Source organism: Miniopterus schreibersii (assembly GCF_964146895.1).
Source record: "Miniopterus schreibersii genome assembly, chromosome: 1".
NCBI classification, from domain to species: Eukaryota; Metazoa; Chordata; class Mammalia; order Chiroptera; family Miniopteridae; genus Miniopterus; species Miniopterus schreibersii.
Genome location: NC_138101.1, coordinates 6,986,227 through 6,998,745, shown reverse-complemented (window position 1 = coordinate 6,998,745; position 12,519 = coordinate 6,986,227). Strand labels below are relative to the sequence as shown.

General features: G+C 43.2%; 1 protein-coding gene across 3 annotated transcripts in view; it reads right to left on the bottom strand.

Moving 5' to 3' along the window:
• C1QTNF7 (C1q and TNF related 7) overlaps positions 1-12,519 on the bottom strand; it is an 86,026-nt gene that overhangs the window by 55,791 nt on the left and 17,716 nt on the right. Inside the window, exon 1 of one of the 3 annotated variants that reach the window (XM_081149416.1) lies at positions 5,547-5,700. The exons of the other annotated variants lie outside the window; for them this stretch is intronic. The gene's annotated coding sequence lies outside the window, so the exon portion shown is untranslated. Of the gene's footprint in view, positions 1-5,546; positions 5,701-12,519 lie in introns of those variants that run through there. 3 annotated transcript variants of the gene reach the window in all.

The following is a 12,519-nucleotide window of genomic DNA, read 5'->3' as shown; positions in this document are numbered from 1 at the left end:
AATATTTGTCTGCTCACAATTAAATATTAAAATAGATGCAGTTAGCAAAGGTCTATGTAAAATAGTCTATGTACGTATCAAATTCCAAATGTATTGCTTTCATATTGGAATCTATTGCACATTTTGACAAGTACTGTAGATTCACTCACCCCAAACTCATTCCAATCTACTTTTCCCCTGCCCTTTTTTATATTAAAGACTGCCAAGTAGAATACACAAACTCCCAGATTCCCTTGCAGCTAGGGGTGGCCATGGGACACAGTTTGACCAATAAGTTGCACATGAGAAGTCCCAGAAAAGGGCTTCCCTTCTCCACCCCCAACCCCCAGGCCCCCAAAAAGAAAAGTTTGACAAGGAGAAAGATTTTGCCTTCCTACTTGGAATATGGATTCAGCACCTGGAGGTGCAACAGCTGTCTTGTCACAATAAGGATAAAAGCCACATGCCAATCCTGGTGGAGCAGGAAGATAGGAAAGTCCAGCTCTCTGGTGACATCTTTGAATAGATACACCATCTTTGGATCACCTACCTCTGGGCTTCTTGTCATGGGAGAAAAAGAGACCCCTTAGATGTGAAGGAAACTAGGCTTTCTGATCAGATCAGTGCAACCCTAACTGTTCCACACAATAGCCAGAATAAAAAAAAAATTCCATTTGTGTGCTGTTTTGTTCCCAATATATAGTTCTGCAACATTGGAAGTACACTCACCAAATTAGATAAGAGTCATTGGAATAGAATTCCTTTGGTTGGGCACACACTGGCACAGAGTTGAGCCCCCCTTCCTGGTTGTGGGCCAAATGGCCAGCAGAGCTTGCGATCTGAGTGACTATGGATCTTCCATGAAGTCTGGACATCCCTTCAGCCAGAGTGATCAGCACGGAGTTGGGAGGGAGAGTAGAATAGCCGGGTTTGACACGTCACCACCAAGCTGCCTGGATGTAGACTTGGTCTTTGGTTGGAAGAATGAGAAAGGAACTTGAGGAATCATTTTGTCTATCTTTTCACCCTGGGGGGGACAACGCTGAAGTCATACTAGATGTATATAATAACCGACCTGGTTTAAATAGACCTCCAAAGAAGACATTTCACAGCTTCTTCTCTCAGGAGGCTATTTCAACATTTAGAAACTTGCAGTAGATTATTTGTTTTTAACTTAAATAGAATGTCTATTATATGTGAAAAAGAGAAAACAAGCCTACTATCTTTCTAAGGTAGAGTGGAACATTTATAGGTAGAGGAGTAGGGCAGTCCTGGGTTCAAGTTGCAGTTCAGGCATTTCCTAACTGCAGAACTTCACTGTTACTTAACTGCACTGAGCCTCAGTTGCTCATCTGTAAAATAAGCAGAGTAATAGGTATACTACACTTGGGTGTGGCGAGGAGCTAATGTCTTTAAAATGCCGGGAATATTATTTGCCATAAAAGTAAGTGAAGTGCACAAAAAATTCTCATTCTGGGTTGTGGATCCATCATTGAGGTTTACACTATGGTGATAAAGGCAACATGGAAGAGTAAGACCATTATCTGGATCGTTACAGTCAAGAATATTCTGACCACACATATGTGCCTGATTGAAAGACAAAGAGACCTCTGGTACAAGTTATCTGCTTTATGACCCTAACGTTGGATAGATGCTGTCTCAGACCCAAGTGATGTCTGCTGCACCATTTTAAGAAAGGAAACATTTCAGACCATGGATTGCCTCCTGAGAGAAGAAGCTGGATTGTTTTTTTAAGCCATACGCATGAATCTTGGCTAATAGAGTGTTGGATCGGCTGACTTTGGCAGCTTTGCCTGTTGGCTCCACTAACATATAAACAATTTCAGACTCGAAGCCACACATGAAGTCATTGTGAGGCTGCACAGATCATCCTAAACATCTGCTGTGTGGTGGTTCTTGTCTTCTCCAACAGTGTCGTCTCTAGGAGTTGTGATGATTTGGGCTCTTAAGGAACTATTCATTAATCTTCCTTTGCTTATAACCTAACTTATCTTTGATGAGGAAGAATATTTTGAAAACAATCCAGAAAATGGAATAAAAGAATAAAATAAATGCAGTACAGTTTGGTTCAGAGATGATTTTTTCTTCTTTACATATAATTATGCATAGCATAAGATGCTGAGCCGAGGAAAGAAATCACAGGCATAAAGGGAGCCCCACAGATTCACTCCAGCTCTCTGGTTTTGAGGGGATAAAACTGAGACCTAAAAAGTTTCAATGGCTAGTCTAGTGTCCATGGTTAGTTGCTTGACCATGGCTTTTGTAGTTTTCTTCTTGTGACTCAAGTCTGTGCTAAATACCACTTCCTCAATGAGCTAGTCCCTGACCACCTTAGCTGAAGAAGTGTCCCCTCCCCACACCTGCCAGTTGCTCTATCTCATTACCATATTTTATTTTCCTCCAGGCACATGTCAGTCTCCAAAGTTACATTCTGGTTTATGATTCTGTTGTCTTCCCCTTTAGAGGTCTGATGGCAGAGACTTTGGCTCTTGCTCACTGCTATCTCTAGAATAATGCCTGGCACATAGTAGGAGCTCAATAAATATTTGTGGCTTGAATGCTGAGTTGTTTAGAGAAGTAAGCACCATATCAGGGCCTTGCAGTTAGAAGTGGGGAAGCCAGTACTCAAAGCCAGGGGTATTCCACTTGGAATCTTGACATCTGACACCACAAGAGATTGTTTTCGGCATTCAATGGTTCCTATTCCACTACGCCCTCCATGACCTCTTTCCAAGGCATCTAGAGTTTCCAGTACATTTTTGGCATCTTCCTGCTGGCTCATAACCTATCTCTGTTGTGGTAATTCTTCAGAGAAGTCAATCTGATTACATTTTATTCAGCACAGTAAAGACTGCATTGCTGGTTTCTCTTTGTAAAATTAGTTGAGTACATTTCTCATATTACAGATATCATCCATGTTACTCTAATATGGTGATGAATTCTACACAGTTGTACTGATTCACACTAAAAAGCCTACAAAGGGAAAGAAATCTACCCATCTACTGATCATTGAAGCCTGATGCAATCAAAGGGGCTGATGTCAAAAAGTTCAGATGGCCAATGGGCTTAGAAATTGACATGTGCCAAAAGATGAGGAAAGCCCTGGGATATAAACAAGACAGCAAAATATCCAAAACAGCGTCGACTCTGACCACAGGGTAATCCAAAAATTACAATTGGGGTAAACGCCCAATCTCCTGTCTTTAACAAAATTTTCACTTTTTTCAGGTGAAGGTCAGATGGGATACAGCAATCCACATTTTCCTGGATTGCGGAATAGGCTGAGGAGAGTGACGGTCAAACTTGGATGCACATCTCAATCCTCTGGAGCATTATTAACAAAGGGGCGGGGGCTTGGGGCCAAGCGCTGAGGGCTTCATTGGCGGTGAGCATTATCAGCCTTCACTAGCTCACCCTGCCCTGCAGGGGGCAGGATGGGCCTGGCCCTTTCAAGAGCATGGAGTCAGGAAAAGAGCACTGGACTTGGGTTTTGAAAACCTGCGCTTAGCTCTCAGCGCTGCTAATTTCTAGGTGTGTGACTTTGGGTGAGTTAGTTCACGTCTTTGAGCTTCAGTTTTCTTGCCTGAAACCTTCATGGTCACTGGTCAGTAGCATTACCTAGAAGGCCACTGTGAAAACTCGGTAAAAGGATGCATGTGAGAGACTCAATACCAGGGAAGGAGGCGGTGGTTTAAAATGTGTACTTTTTCTGTTATGTTAAAGCCAGACCTTTTACTTCCAGATCCCACCCTGCCATCACCTGTGTGGCCATGGGGAAGTTACTGGGTCCTTGACAGCCTCAGTTTCATGAGAGAGATAAGAACCCTTTATCTATGTTAACTTTCATGCTTCACACGAGTCCTGCTGTCATTGTCTTTATTTCATAGTAAGGAAACTGAGGCACACAGGAGTGAAGTCATCAACCCTGAATCACAGAAGGACCATCTAGGACGTGTCCCCAGGTGCTCTGGCTGCAGAGCCACCACCTCTAACCAGTGAGTCACCAGCTCTGAAGACCCTATAAGACACAGGCAGTAGAGGGCTGAGCCCATGGCCGGCGCTCAGTAACGCTTCCTAGCATTTGAACAAGTTCCTTTCACGTTCCAAACGTGCGTCCCTCCGATCTATGATCCATTGCACCGCCTGTGCCCAAGAGCCAGCGCCCAGACTCATGTCATTGTTGCCCATGAAAAGGAAAGCTCGCGTGGGCTGCGTAAACTACAGACACATTTACGCTGGGGGGGGGGGGAGAGGGGGGACATTGTGTCACATTGGTTTTTACTGCTTTCAGAGCATTGGACATATATATTTGTTAAATAAACGGTAGGGTCACCTGAGTCTAAAACTAGAGATGGCTCGATTAATGGAGGGCTGCATAGGACACAGGCTGTGATGAGATTCTAATAACTAACATCCCTTCCTGCCTAAGGCCTCCTGGCCCTCGGAAGCACCTTACATGTGGGCTGACCATCACCCACCCATCGCGAACAAGACCAGTCCTATCCTCACAGGACGTTAAAGTGCAAACCAAAGTTATTCAAGAGAAGAGAGGAAGTCAAATGTCAACTAGAGTTCAGGGCAATATTCTTGTCATTTTGGGAGCTGTCTAAGGTCTCAGGAGAATACATCCCAGCCCGAGGAGACCGGGCCTTCGTATTCAAACCAGGAACCAGGCCATATTGGGAGAGGCATAGTCTGATGACAGGCAGAGTGTGGGATCTTGGGACACAAGTTTCCTGCAGCCTTAGGGCTCCTGATGAAGGACCCTGGAAAAGGGCACTCAAGTTCCTTGGCAAGATTTAGGGTTTCACAGAACAAAACTTGATCAAAACAAAACCATTTCCTTCAAATTAGCTATATTTCCACAATTACTCCCTAGTCCTAAACCAATGATTTGAAATACCTGTGAAAGAAACATCCTCTAGCAGAATGCATTGTTTATGCAATTCATTCATATAATTACAGTTAATACAAACCCAATTAATACAAACACATCTAGGCTGTGTTTTAGCAGCACAGCCTAGATGTTTACCATCCTACACTGCAAGGAATGCGTTTCACCCCCACAGCCATGTGGAGTGATCAGTACACTTGTTTTTAAAAATAAACAGTAAATGAATCAGCACCCTTAACCCAAAATAAACTGAGCCTGAGATTTATACTACAACAGGGAAATCTCCAAGGAACAGCATTAGTTGCAATGTGTTCTTTCCCTCTGTTAAAATCCTGCAGCCTATCAACTTGAAAGCAACACCTTAAATTTGAATTATGTAGGTGCAGACTTGATGACAATTCTGTTTTTCTGGGTGAGGCTACCGAGCCACTTCTGTTTGCTCCCACAAGTGTCCCTGTCAGCCCTGCACTCTTGAATATAGATTTATAGCCATGAAGGAGCCTAATCACCCAGGGTTGTTTTCAAATCTATCTCTTCCCAGCAAGGCCCATGCTGAAGACTTTCGCTTTCAGGGGAGACATTTCGTTGAGTAAATCCCGGTCAGTAAACACCCCCAAACCTCATAGAAGAACAGAGAAAGAGTAACACCAACCTGGGCCAAAAGACTCATCTCCGGGAGAAGAGAAGCCCGAAGAAGTTCACTTCAATCGGGACGGCGCTCTCTTTCCTATTTGCTTGCAAGACCTTCCAACAGCTGGAACCCTTGAACAGCTGTGGAGCTTTCGCTTGAAATCCCCTTCCCTTTTGGCAGCAAGGCGAGCTCATAACTCTTTGGGGCTTCAGACTGATAAGTAATTTCCTGATTTGTTTCAAAAGCATTCTCCCAGGCTTTGAGCAATGGCAGGGAGAGAGGGAGCACGCAAGGCCCACAACCTGCAATGACGCTGAGGCCTACACAGACCTCCTATTTGTTTGATGGAGTCCCAAAGAAGTATTTTTGATCTCAGGAGCAAAAATAAATATCCTGCTCTATCTGTTGGCTCGTTCCCCAGATCATATTTGAAAAATAACACGAAGAATCTGGATAATATTTGTTCTAAGTATGAAATTCAAGTTGGACGTTTTCTCAATTTTCCTGTTGTTGGGGGAAATCGGGGCACCTTTGGTCTTGAAGGCACATTGTGATTGCTTTCTTACCAGTCAACGGACAGAATGTTCCTAAAGACCCTGCAGTTTAGCCCCTCCCGTTTATGGTGCATGGAAATGAAGCCCAGGGTTTCTGGCCTTGACCAGGCTCACACAGGAAGTGAAAGGAAGGGTAGGAACCGAAGAGTCTCCTGGTGGTCAAACCAGAGTTCCATCCCCTACAGGGAAGGCAGAGACGGACACAAAAGCCTGAGATCCGGCTCTCGATCTTTAGGAAACATGTCATTAGATGAGGTCCCTAATATTTCAGTTCTCACAGCTGCAAAATGGGGATTATAATAAGTTTCCCCTGCTTGGTCATACAATGTGGTGATTGATGAGGAAGAGCTTCATCGAGGGCGAAACCAATTATGTCATGCGAAGGAATTTTTTCAATGGGTCCCAATTTACATCTTCTCTTTTCAGACTTTCACATTCCACTTAATCTCTTTTTTTTTTTTTTGTTTCCTGCAAGAAGCCATCAGGTGACTTTGGGGGAAAAGAAGAATATTGGTCAGGGAATGGGATGGGACATGGGTAAAACTTCAACCTTGGAAAACCAGATCAAGATCAGATGAAAAGGTATGTTTTGGCATTTGGCATGGAAAGGACACTGGGTCTGAAATCAGAAAATCAAGGCTTACCACTGCCCCTAACACCAGCCAAGGGAACCCTGTGTAAACACCCAAACCCATAGTGTCCTCACTGGGGGCTAGTCCCTGCCTGCTGTGCTTCGCTCATTCTGCCCGAGTGAGGTTCCAATGAGGTCTTAATTGAGATCACGCTTGTCAACAATGACAGGCTTTGAAACTGTGAAGTGGCACTTTCCAGCATCCAGTACAGAATTTCACACAGAAAACATTGTTGATGGCATGTGCCAGGACCATTTTCCATTTCATCTGTGGCGCTGGTTTACACCCCTCAGTGCCAGGGCTCCTGGGTTCTTGGCCTTCTTGCCCCCTCTTTTAAAGGAGTATTTTTCACCTTCCTTCCCTCTCATCCCAGCTCTTAGCACTTGTCTCCCAACACTAGTCTTCTTTCTTAGAGTTTAAATGTCCTTCTGTTCCTCATGCAACAGTAAAATGAAAAAAAGGAAGGAAACATTTGCTCAACCACACAGAAAAGCATCAGTAGAGTTTTGACACAGACGGGCTGTCTTTACCCTGGAAGTAGCCACAACCAACACCAAGTGTTTGAGAATGCTCACGCTCCAAATTCAGCACATATTTAATTATTCCATTCACTTCCTTTGCCCTTTTACAAATTCATCATTCAATTGTCATTGCAGTTAAGATTTGCACTTTGTTATCTATATGAGCAGTTATCTAATTCAGTCTTGTCTTAGTCGGCTTGGGTTGCTATAACAAAATACAGATTATGGGTTGAACAACAGTCCCAGGAAGCTGCCCTGGCTGCACTAGCTTAGTCTATCTAATTAAAGGAAAGTAAATTTGTAGGAAAATATTAGGTAAATACATGGCTCAGGTGATACTGTGCAATGACAAAAAAAATATGAAAGTGATGTGAATGGTGATATTTGGGAAACCCAAATGTAGTGCAAGTACCAAGTAAGGACCCTGATTTATAGATGGAAACCTTGCCGCGAGGGAGCAAACTGATTTGTCTCCAAAGTGGAGTTAGTTCTTTAGGACTTTTAATTAGGGCAATAAAATGCACATCACTCTCAAAGGTATCTTTCAGAAGACTCTGCTTTCCCCAGTGACAGCACTCCCTTGAGGACTATAAATTGTCTTCTTTCAATTTTTATTTTAAGATTTTGATAGAAAACATTCAAATGTAAGCCTGGCTTCAAAGCATAGTTTGTAACCAAAAAGGATTTTCTGGTTTACATTGCTGAATTAATAATGATATTGATTCAAAAGAAGAAAGAGTTTCCTAATCTCAAGAATTTTTATTTTTAGTAAATGCAACCTCTGTGTAAACAGTTAAACCAAAATGTCCCTCGAAAGAACTCAGTCTCAGGCTCTTCCAAGCTCTACTCTCCTCATTCCACAGTCATCATCTTTTTTGCCCCCACCCTCCCCAGTTTTTCATTCTTTCGTTCAGCATCATGACCGTGCAGTCTTAGGGACACCACCGTCATTGCACATGCATTTCTTATCTTAATCAACAATTAAGTTTCCACTTATTTGGTAGATTATGCAGGATAAGTGTATTTACCGAAGCCGGCTTGTTTTAGTCAAACAACACATAATAGCTCCTTGGAAGACCACAGAGGAGATCTAAGTCAGATGTTATTTGAAAGGTAAACATGTTGCCAAAGAAGAAAGTAGAGAAAAAAAGAAGAAAATGGAAGGAAGATTAAAAAAAGGAAGGAAGGGAGGGAGGGAGGGAGGGAGGGAGGGAGGGAGGGAGGGAGGGAGGGAGGAAGGAAGGAAGGAAGGAAGGAAGGAAGGAAGGAAGGAAGGAAGGAAGGAAGGAAGGAAGGAAGGAAGGAAGGAAGGAAGGAAGGAAAACAAAGAAAGCAGGGGAAAGGCAAAGCAAAGGGACAGATCCTGTAACTGCAAATGAAACAGGTGGCCTGTGCGTTTTCCACGGACTCCGTGGTTTTGGATGCACCATTCCACACCATCCTTCCATGGAGGCAGCGACTCAAAAACTGACTTAACAAGACCTCAGCTGCAGCTAAGATCTACACTTAGAAGTGCCATCTTTGGGCAGGGTGACCAGCTGTCCTTGTGTGTCTGGGACTGAGAACATTCCCCAGATGTGGAACTTTCGGTTTTAAAACTCGGACAGTTCAGACAAACCAAGATGATTTGCTTGCGACTGAGGAGTTTTCCAGGGCTTGATTTATAGCGCTAACACCAAGAAAGTCCTGGGCAAACTGAGAAAAGTCGGTTGTGTTATCTTTGCGTGGAACAGTAAATCTGATCTCTTACGTTTGAGTATCGTGTAAGATTCCAGCTAATTTTAGCACATCTTCTGTGGGCCAGAATCTGTGTTGACTGTTGTACACAATGTAGTAAACATTTTTTTTCCTGCCTGCCTACCACCCTGATATTCTTCGGGTAACTCTCTCCCTATCTTATGTGGTTCTAATTAGTCTTTCATGTGTAGTGCCCTTTATTTCTGCCACCTCCCCTTAGGTGAGAAAGGCACCCAGGCTGGGGCAAGCATAGTAGGCCATCTGATCCCTCTGGAAACAGTGAGTATTTGAGGGGTGAGCATGTAGCCCAAGAAAGACAGGCTTCGGGAAAGAAATGTCTATTTTGCTTCTAGTGAAGACTGTCATGGGTCACCTAGTTCATCATGTATGACAAAGTCAACAGACACAGAAAGAAGTAAGTGGGTGGGTGGGAGGGAGGAAGAGAGAGAGAGGTGCATCCTTTGAGCCCAGGATCCTGCCATGAGGAAGCTAACACCATTCATAGACTAGCAGTCACATGGGCTAATGCATTCCTCGTTTTCTTAAGCTATCTTGAGTTTGGTGTCTGTCATGTGCAACAAATGAGTTGTGACCAGCAGATATACACGGGCTTAGTCTTCTGTTTCTGAATTCAGTCCTGTGAAACAGAGATAGGTTGAGCCATATAAGATCAACAATGTTCAACTTCTTTTGACTTCATATATGGCAATTTCACTGGGTTCAACTTAAGTGTTATTTCCAGTTTACAGGTGAGGAGAAAGCTCTGGGGATAAGCAGTGTGCCTAGTGATGCTCATTTATCAGATAGCAGACCTGGGAATCAAATCCACGCCTGTTTGATTCTAAGGAATGCAAACACGTTGTCCACTGTTCATGCCGCCTGAAAAGCAGAAATCTCTTGAGAGCTATCTTTTGCTATCTGACAAATGCCTTGAAAAGACACTAGATTGTGACTCACACCCTATGTATAAACTTACATGTGGTGCCAAACACCTGCTTGTTGCTCCCCAAATTCCCGTTTCACTGGATGTCTCATGAAAAGAAGTCAGATACATGAGTGTGTCAATCAAGATGGGAAGCTGCCCTCTACTCTGGTGAGTATTGAAAGTTGGGTAGGGGTCAAGCTCCAGGTGACCAGGTGTCAGCTTTCTAAATTTACTCCAGCTTTAGTTTTTACTGGCAATCAAAGGATGTGATTTTTGCCTTACAAGGGAAAGATCCTTGACTCATTCTGTTCTTGGTACAGGAAGATTGTTCAGTTGTCCCCATAACTCAAACCTAATGCATTTATAATGCAGCTGTGTTGGCCAGATAAGCATTTGGGCTATTTTCTGTTATCATCACCATCCCACGTGCTTGCCCACTGATGAAAGAAAATGATACTTGGCCAGAAAACATTTATTTTCCATGGTGGTGTTCCATACATGCTCTAAACCCCTCAGAGTATGATTTGGGGAGATTTGTGGGTTTTTTTGTTGTTTTTTTTAGTATTTATTGTGAGGTTATTAAAATTTAAGATTGTAAATTTTGGTGCATGCTGGAGAAACAATGTGCTTTCCTACAGCATGGATGCTCCTCTGTCGTCAATGCCTTGGCATTATCTGCTGAGCATTTCTTTTCCGTGAATTTCCCTCCCCAGGACATGATGACAGGCTGTAGCCATCGGCTATTGCAGCTCTAATACTGCACCACAGTAATAAAAACTCAAATCTCAGTGGCTTGAATACCAAACATTTCTTTTTTTCTTTTTAAATATATCTTTATTGATTTCAGAGAGAGGAAAGGAGAGGGAGAGAGAGAGATAGACACATCAGTGATGAGAGAGTCATTGATGGGCCGCCTCCTGCCCAAACATTTCTTTTTCTCACGCAGGACAGGTTATGAAACTTGCCTAAGCTCACAGAGCTGGTGAACAGTGAGGCCAAGGTTCATTCATTCACTAGATATCACTGAGCTCCTACTAAGTGCAAAGCATTATAAAAAGGCTGATAAACCACCAAACCAAAGACTATTTAGGTTTTAGCTGATGAAGGTAAAAGTGAGAACAATTTCACTATAGCTTTGAAGAGTCCATGGAAAAGAAAGAACACATCAAGCAGGAAAGACCTGGCGGGATCTTGCAAAGTCTGCAGCGCTGTGTGTGCCATGGGTTGGAAGGGTATGGACAGAGAAGTAGCCACAATTATTAGATCATGACAAGATTAATTAGACAATATACACAGTAAGGCATTCTCAGTGAAGGCTGGTGTTGCTTCTCTAATTTCATTTGAGAGAGAAGACAAGGAGAGGGGAGACGTTTGAAACCATGTTGGGGCATCCTCTCTGTGCCAGGCAGTGGCCCATGAGAAGAATCCACATAGGAACCTTCTGAGAAAAGCACATCTCGTTTCACACTTTACAATTCTCTGGACAGCATTTTCTTTATGTCTAATGCATGGGAAGTGTGATTTCTTCCTTAGCGTGTCTCAGTTCATGCCTAACACACTGCAGGCCTCAGTGAGCAGCAGTTCTCTTGGCAGATGCTGCTGTTTCCCGATATCATTTTGTCCTATCTTACTAATAGAGGCCTCGTTTGTTTGGGGAGCCCCTGTGACCAGGTAAATAGCTACCTTCCCTGACTCCCTGTGGCCAGGGAAGGCCATGCGACCCCCAGTCTGGACAATAATATTTAAGCAGAGGTCGAATGAAGAGGTTGCTGCGGAAACTTCCTACAGGGGAAAGACAGCTGGTGTCTGTCACCTGTTCAGATTTTGTTCTTTGTATTTTGCTGTTCACCCAGAATGCAGTCTGGGCATTAATGTGGCACAGACATCTTGTGATCACCATAAGGAGAGCTACACACCAAGACTAAAGAGCAGAAAGGTAGAGGAACCTGGGTCTCTGGTGACACTGTGAAGCAATTGCACCCACCCGTCACTGCATAACTCCAACCAACTTTTTTTTAGATGAGAAATACCCATCTTGGTTTGGCCAGCTCACTGAAGCTGGGTTTCTGTCTCATGAATTAAACACATCCACCGACAGCTACCCCACATCTCCATCCTGGTCTCAATATGGCAGACTTTCAGATTTGTATATATTAATACTTCACTGTTGCAAAAGGTTTGGCTTCTTTCTGAACAAAATTTCTAAAAATACTCCATTTTTCTTACTAGATGTAATATAGCAAAGTTCTGCTTGAAAGAAAACACCAATTAAACATATCTTTAAAAAAAAAAAAAATCGACCAACACACAGTCATTACAACCTTCAGGAACAGCTTCAACCTTGCGGCCTGACTGCCGGGCTCCATTGTATCAACCATGCCAACACCAGAGGAAACAGAAAAATCAAAGCTTAAAATGAAAAGAAAATTCCAGTGGAAGTGATGCAAGCAAAGAATGAATGAGGCTTCTTTTAAGGTCTGCACTCTTTAATCCTATAGCTTTAGAAGTGACATTGGGTGGGAAAAGCACAGAATTTCAAGGCAGAGACTCCAAGTTCAAATCCCCACAGAGTCACTTACCAGAGGCATAATCCTGGGTAAGTCTTTTTATCTGTGTAGGTTTTAG